Here is a 7,753-nt window from a genome sequence, read left to right as displayed (position 1 = left end):
GGGTGGGCGTGGCCTCACGGACTGGAGGAGCTGCCTCCTCCCCCGCCCCACCCCCAGCAGGGTGAGACTGGATCAAGTCTCTGGCCTTAGCTGCTGCTGGCTTCTAGCCCCACAGTCTGGAAGAGGGGTAGCCCCAAGACATACTAGCTAATTTCTCTCCCAACGAGCAGATGACAAGATCTTAACTGAGCACCTACTGAGTGTCTGCAGCCTTATTCTGGGATGGTGTCAAAGGCACAGGCTCCAGGCCTGCTGCTTACACCTGGCAGGAAGGAACAGTGAAGCCAGAAGTAAGTAGAATGTGCTTGTTTCCAGCACCCCAAGAATCTTCTCTGGACAGATGAAGCCAAGCTCAGAGAGTATATGCCACCCCAGGGTCTCAGCCAGGCACCCAGAGTCAAGCTGTGGAGCTCCATATCTCGGCAAACTCTGGGTTCGTAGGGGCTAAGTACCTACAGTGTGCCAGGCTGTTTCCATGCCTACCTGGTCCTCCTAAGGTCCCTCAGTTTAGCCAACATCAGAGACATGGTATCTGAGGCTTCAGGTGGGGGAACAGCTTTCAAGGGTCCCCCAGCTGGTTGGAAAAGACAGTTGGCATGTCTGTTCCTGATCATCCGGCCACAGGGCCCGTAGCTATCCCTACATTTCTTCTGAAACCTACTATCATTTGGATCATGAGAGGATGCTGTCTTGGCAGGACACAGCAGGATCAGGGCACTGGCTGGAGGGGGTGGTGCTGATCCGCCTGCACAGAGGACATCTGGGAGCTGGACCTTGGCTGACACCATCCTCTCTTTGACAATGGTACGTTATTTATCTAGCTCAGCCACACACATGAACTCCCTGGACAATTCTGACCCCTTGTAAGCAACAGCACTGTTAGAATGTAACGGTTGCAAAAGGAAGCCAAGCATATGCAGCGTCTTTTCTGTATTCCTAAAGAATGTGATCATGGCTGACACTTGGCTGGACCCAGCATGAGACAGCAAGGGCCCCATGTAGAGGAGTAGGAGAGATTCTTGCACCTCCACAGATGCCTTAGCCAGCTTGTATTACTGTCAAGGTAGCACACGCAGACCATCACCTGTGCCCAACCAGGTTCTTGTCCCAATCTCCTTCAAGAATGTAGTGGGAAGACAGCACCACGTAGGTATGTACAAACAGGAGATACTTCATTATCAATTCAGGATCAATAACCTTAAAAGAGGTAGAGGAACTTAAAATAAATTGTACCACAGACATTTGGAAGCTGGAAACTGAAGCACGGAGTTTCAGAGGACCGTGTGTGTGTGTGTGTGTGTGTGAGAGAGAGAGAGAGAGAGAGAGAGAGAGAGAGAGAGAGAGAGAGAGAGAGTCTCCTGTGAGTCCATCCCAGGCAAATCCTGCTTCATCCTCAGTTGAATTCTGTTGCCGATTGGCTGACTGTGGGCATGGAACTAGAGCATAAGTGAAGCCCAGTCAGGGAAGAGCCCTCAGACCTGGAGGGGAGAGGAAGAACACCCCACAGCCCAACCCCCACCCCAGAGCACACCAATAGCTGCTAAAGGCTCACAACCAGGCTTGCCAGTCTGTCTGCGGATGCTTGTTAAAATGTTCCCCACAGTTCCCTTGGCCTGCCACTTTCCTGTGTTGTTCAGCCAGGGCTTTCTGTGGTTTCTGCAGTGGCTGCTGCATGAACAGCTATCAGCTGCCAGGAGATCATGGCTCTGTCCTGGAGTCCCACATACACCCAACACTAAGGGAAGGAGTAACTTTATAGAAAAGAGCTTTATTGGGTTCACAGTCCTGGAGCATAGGGGCAGGGCTCCACCTGGCTCTGGTGACCACCTGAAGACTCATCACAGTGACAGAGTGTGTGCCAATAAGGAGAGGCCACAGCACCCGACAGGCAGCCAGAGGGTGATTCAGGAAATGGGCTCTGGTTCTCAAGAGAACACTTTGGGAGTCTCATAAGACCTACCCCAATTGCTTCTGGGGGCAGCATGACCAGGAATCCCAGCTTCCCCTGCCCAGGCTCCACCTTGTAAAGGTCTCCACATCCCCACACAAGCCAGCGAAGCACCAGGCCTCCTACATAGGAGCCTTTGGAGAATGAAAACCATATCCAAACCAGAACAGACCCTTTCTACTCTGAGATGCTGTGTTTGTCGTTATTACTGTTGTGCTGTTATTTATTTATTTATTTTGCCCTGGAACCAGAGCACCAGGTGGAAGCACCTGGGGGTAACTGGAGGGTTAACATCTTGCTGTGAGCAGAGTTAACAGCAGAGGGTGTTTATCACATGGATACATTCTAACAAGTACCTATCAAGTTCTGGAGACCACACAATGGTTGAAACTACAGGCTTGACAGGTATAGCTGTCAGCCTGCATAGCAACTGCTAGCCAGGTACTGAAGGGCCTTCTGAAGACATTTGCCTACTCTCAGCTGGAAAGCTGCCCTAACCACGAATCTACTGTATCTCCTGGGTAAAAGCAGTATGTATGTAACCTGTGCATCTGCTCATGGTAGCCCTATCGTGACATGGTCAGGATTCTTTTTCTTCTTGTATTTTACCTATCCATTACCAAAACCAGACTTTCTCTTTGTGATAGGAAATACGGTTGTTCTAAATCTAATAACCATAGACAAGGTTCCTTCTCCCCTCCCAAAATGAAAATATGTAAGGACTCTATTGTGACATGTCTCAGAAAACAGTAACAAAGAACATGTATCAGTCACCTTGGACAAGATTATGCTATATAACAAGTCACCCCAAGGCCTCCTTAGCCCAGACACAAAGGTTTATTTATTACTATCTCCGGATTCTAACTGGATTCAACTAGAAGCCCTCCTCATCCTGGGATCTCAGAGACCCATAGTGCCCAGCACTAAAGTTTGAATGATGCTTCAGCATTGGGTTGGGGGAACAGTCAGGACTGGGTACCGCTCTTACAGCATTCACAGGAAATCTCCCAAACCACTGAGCTCACAAGTTCATAGAACAAGTGTACAGCCACATCAAACCTCAAAGGGAATAAAGAAGGATAGCGCTGCCCAGTCTGAATGATACCGTGCTTCTGTGACAGCAGGCGTGGCTGGTGCTGGGCCCAGACTAGGACTCCACAGTGGAACTACCTCAAGGAAGGGACAGGGTGCCAGCTGGCCCCATGCAACTGCCCAGGGCAGCAGCCAAGAGTCAGTCATCCTGGAGGGGAGACAACATGGAGTAGCTCCCCAGTCTCCGGACATTGCAGCCAGCTGGACCCCCAAGGGACCCCAAAGGACAAGAATTCTTGGGTAGGAACAAACACACACTACAGCCAAGGAAGAGTGTAGGCGTGGTCCGCCTAGGCCCTCCAGATGCTTTAGATATGGAGTCTGGGTGTTGGCTCTCCCCTCTGGTTCTTGGGTGGCTGTGGGTGCCAAAGGGGTTTAGGTGGAAGAAACAGCCACCAGCTTAGCATCCTTCAGGTGGCTTTTCCTGACCAAGCTTGGAGCAGCCAAGGGGCCTGTTCAAGTTTATGGTACCCATTGAGAAACTGGGCAGAGGTTCCAGAGCACCCCAGAGCCAAGGGGGGGCACCTTTGAAGTATCTGCCCTCCCCAGGCACTCTTGGGGTTTTGGAGGACTTGGGGGAAAGATCAGAGTTCCTTTAAAACAATGATGGGTGTGACCACGACCAAGCAACTGGGGAGCAGATTGGGCGGCTGCCGGCTTGTGTTTAAATACATTCCTAAGCTACGAAGGAAGAAATAAAAGTGGTCCCTTGTCTGAGAGCTGAAGAGACAGCAATATTGTGGTATAACTAGGACCAGATGGGCTCTGGGAATTTCCAAAGGCGTTTAGCATATTAGACAAAATAGCCTTGCAGACACACGCCATAACTGTGTCTGGCTGCCTGCATATCAGTTATGGAGACAACAGACCAGCAGGCTGTGCCTTGGCTGGAGGGTGGAAAAGATCGACCTCTGATTGGGCTCTGCCCATTCCTCTCTGCCCAGTGTGAGCCCCCTAGACAAGGCCCCATCACCACAGCCCGAAAACAGCAAGTCAGAACCAAGAAGGGGCTGACAAGGTTTTCGACCACTTACCCAGCCTGGTCCAAAGGCCCAAACCTTCCACTGACACAGTTTTTGGGGTACAGGGGGGCTATGTTCCCCAGGGCACTCAGGGGTGGAGCTAGAGCAAGCATAGAAGCTCTAAGATACCTGGAGGAAACCATGCGAGACACATAGTTCCCACTGAGCGGACCGGGAATGAAACCAGCTCACATTCAGGGGTGCCTCAAAGCATTTGTGACACTCTCCAGTCAGTGCTGGCTCTAAGGATGTCCCTCCCACACCAAACAGCATATTCTTAGTCAATATGGAAAGAACTGAGTCCTTTGACAAGGTGTGCCAGGCATCAGGAGAACAATAGGCCCAGGTGCCCATGAGGGAAGGCCTGGCCTCTGCCTCCCTGTGGTCTCTAGCGCCTGCTTGGGGCAAGGCGCCTGTCTCTGAGGTCTCAGGTCCCCTGACTATACATGGGATTGCCCTCATTTTCTCTCTGTTATTGTAATGAAACACTGACCTAGAACAACTTGGGGAGGAGAGGGTTTATTTCAGCTCATAAGTCACACCCCCTCACTGGAGGAAGTCAGGGCAGAAACTCAAGGCAGAAACCGAAGCAGAGACCATGGAGGATGCTGCTTACTGGCTTTCTCAGCCTGCTCTCTTATACAGTACACCCCCTGCCTGCCCAGGAATGGCCCCACCCACGGTGAGCTGGCCCTCCCCACACCTATGGGCCCCATATGCTTGTCTACAGATCTGAGGGAGACAACTCCTCAGTTGAGTTCCAGCTTCTCAGATGACTTTAGTTTGACAAAAACCAGCTAGCATAGAGGTTTAGGACCTTGAGGGTCCCTTCTGTGCTGACCCTTGTCCTGTCCCTGGTTTGCTTCAGCAATGAGGCAGCAGTTCCGCTCTCAGGAATATAGAGCATAGTGGGAAGGCAGATACAGTCTATTGCTGGGCAGGGTACCAGACCCTGCATCCGGAAAATCAGGTAAGCATCACTGAGCTATGTACCGAAGGAACTGAAGGCTGGTGGCTTACCCTGTCAGTGACCCAGGCCATGGGTGACAGAGCTGGTTGTCAGCTGCAGTTTTGGCACCCAAGTGGGTTTGCTCACCTCTCAACCTGAGGGGTTGGTACTTACATAACCCCATTTTATAAACAGGGAAACCGAGGCACCAAGTGTTCTCTCTCTCTCACTTGCCTGAAGGACAGAGGCAAGACTTGAGCCTGCTGCCCATCCTGCTCACCTGCTTCTGAAGGAGCCACCTTCTCAGAACAAGCAGTGTGAACAGTGGGTTCTGGGCGGGATGGCCAGCAGGGCCTGAGGTGAGGGACATAGGCCAGTGCATTACCTGCTGGGGCTCCTTCAACATCAAGACAAACCTGGGAATGAAGGCGTTAATGCCTACACTAATGGGGGGGGGGCAGGGGAACTGAGGCACAAATAGTGATGTCACCTGCCCACAGTAGCTAAAATCTGGATTCCAGACCATGGTGCCTGAGAAGGCAGCTGCCCCCTGGGCAGGCAGCAGAGACTGCTGTTGTCACAACAAAAGCTTCAGAGAGGTTCAGAGAGGTTCCCAGAAGCCAGGCCCTTGAGTCCCCACAGCTGACAGCCTTGTTAACTGTCCAGGGCTTACCCAGCCCGCAGGTGAGTATGAAGCAGAGGTCTCAGCCTGCTCTGTGGCCTAGTGCCCAGGCTACCAACAGAGAAACAACTTCACCAGTTTCTGCATTGAAGTAGAAGGGAAGAGGCGCTTTCACGTGCATTATGCACCTACTGTATGCCAGCTCACTTTCATTATCCCAACAGTCCTGTTCAGAGGTGGGATACACTCTATGTGTAGAGAGAACTCAAGTCCAGGGTGTCCATACCCCATCCCACCCCTCAGAGAGTTCATGGTTCCTCCCTGTTCAGGCCCTAATGACAAGCAAAACCAAGGAAAGTACCCTGGTGGCAGAGCCATTTAGCCAGCTGCCTGTGGCCTCAAGAACTTCTGCAGGCCTCCCTCAGCCTCAATTTCTAGGCTAGACAGTAGAGCCTCTGAAGTAGTTGGAATGAGCAAAGCTGGGGAGCATACAGGGTGGCGAGGCTTGGGGGAAGGTGGTTTTGGGGTCTGGTATAGTATATGTACAGCATAACCCCACCATTCTGTAACCCCAGCCCCACAGGGAGTGTAAAAGAAATTCCAGGAGATGGGGACCTGCAGAGCACAGAGCCAAGATGCTCCGTAGCATCCTAGGACAGTCTGCCTCCCAGAGCCATGAATGGAAGCTCATGTGATCGCCAGGCCTTCTGGTCCTCTGCACATAGCCACCCATGGGCACCTTGTAGCTGCCTGCTTCATTTCTAGAAAAAAAATCTCTTGGCACTATATAACGTTTAGCTGACAGCTCACGCTTCAGAAAGCCTGGTGTGTTTCCCATATGAATCTTTCAAAAGTGGCAACCCCCTGCATTCAGTCCTGTAACCCCCCACTCCCACCCAGTGCCATCATTTCCCCAGGCTCCCCATGTGGTCTGGGTGATGGGGGTGCTGCCACCTGCCTCTCTAAGGATGGCTGGTAAGCTGGGAGCTGGTGGGGTCAGAAGAGGGGGTATAAGGAGACTACACGTTTTGCCAGAAGACCAGATATGAGAAAAGGCACCATATTAGGGTCAGATGACATGGGTCCATTCCTCTCCTCGTGGCCCAATTGTGACCATGAATGTATTACTTTATGTCTGTGTTCTTATCTGAAAAAATGGTGCAGAGGAGGCTGGGAATATGAAAGCAAGTTGATGCGTTCATTCCTGTCTTTGAACTCTCTACTAAGGCCCTGTTAGGCTAGATTTGGGGTACCCTGTCAGGGCCCCTACAGCTGGGCACTGCTGCTCCTAGCCTAAAGGAAGAGAGCTAACTCCAGAGGGGAGATTCTTTCTTGTTCAGACAGCCTGGTAGCCAGGCAGGACACTGTGCTGGGGTCTGTGGTGATGAGGCTGAGGAGGCCACATCCAGGCAACACTTGCTTCGTGCCAGGTTCTGGTTGCCACCTGTGTCACCCTCCCAGACCCTGCCAGCTTGGCACAAGGGAGGAGGCTGCCAGAGCCAAGGCCCCCACAGCTGGGCACGGGCCGACAGGACTTCTCGGGTAGTGAGTGAAGCTTTAAAGTCGCACAAAGGATTCCACCCCACAAATGGGGTGGTTGGAGGCACTCCTCAGGAGAGTATCCAGTATTAGGGAGTCACATGTGGGCGTGGCATCGGAGCCTCTGTGAGCAGAGGGTGCCAAGGACTTATGGCTTTCTAGGCTCTCTCTCCCCAGGATCCCAGGGCCTCCAACCAGTCTCTGCCTTTGATCACAGCAGCCCACCAGCCTCTGCAATAGTCTACATGTTCTCCTGGGGTTGTTTCCTTCTTATTATTTATTTCTATTTATCTAAACTAGGCTCATCTACAGCCAAGAACTCACCATGAAGGCTAGGCTTACCTTGCACTGTCAATCCCACTTCAGCCTCCTGAGTGCTAGGATTGCAGGCCCAGCTCCAATGATTTCATGTTCTGTTTACTTAGAGACAAGTTCTCCTGTAACCCAGGCTGGCTTCAAACTTGATTTGTAACCAAGGATGACCTGGAACTTCTGATTCTTCTGCCTCCACCTCTGGAGATCCGGATTACAGGTAAGACCACCCTCATTTTATCCAATGCTGGGGTGGAGTCCAAGGAGTC

The sequence above is a fragment of the Microtus oregoni genome, unplaced genomic scaffold (genome assembly GCF_018167655.1).
Source record: "Microtus oregoni isolate MIOR12 unplaced genomic scaffold, Mior012 000002F_ref0000024, whole genome shotgun sequence".
In the NCBI taxonomy this organism is placed as follows: domain Eukaryota; kingdom Metazoa; phylum Chordata; class Mammalia; order Rodentia; family Cricetidae; genus Microtus; species Microtus oregoni.
The sequence above is the reverse complement of the archived record's forward strand: the minus strand, read 5'-3'. Positions refer to the sequence as shown.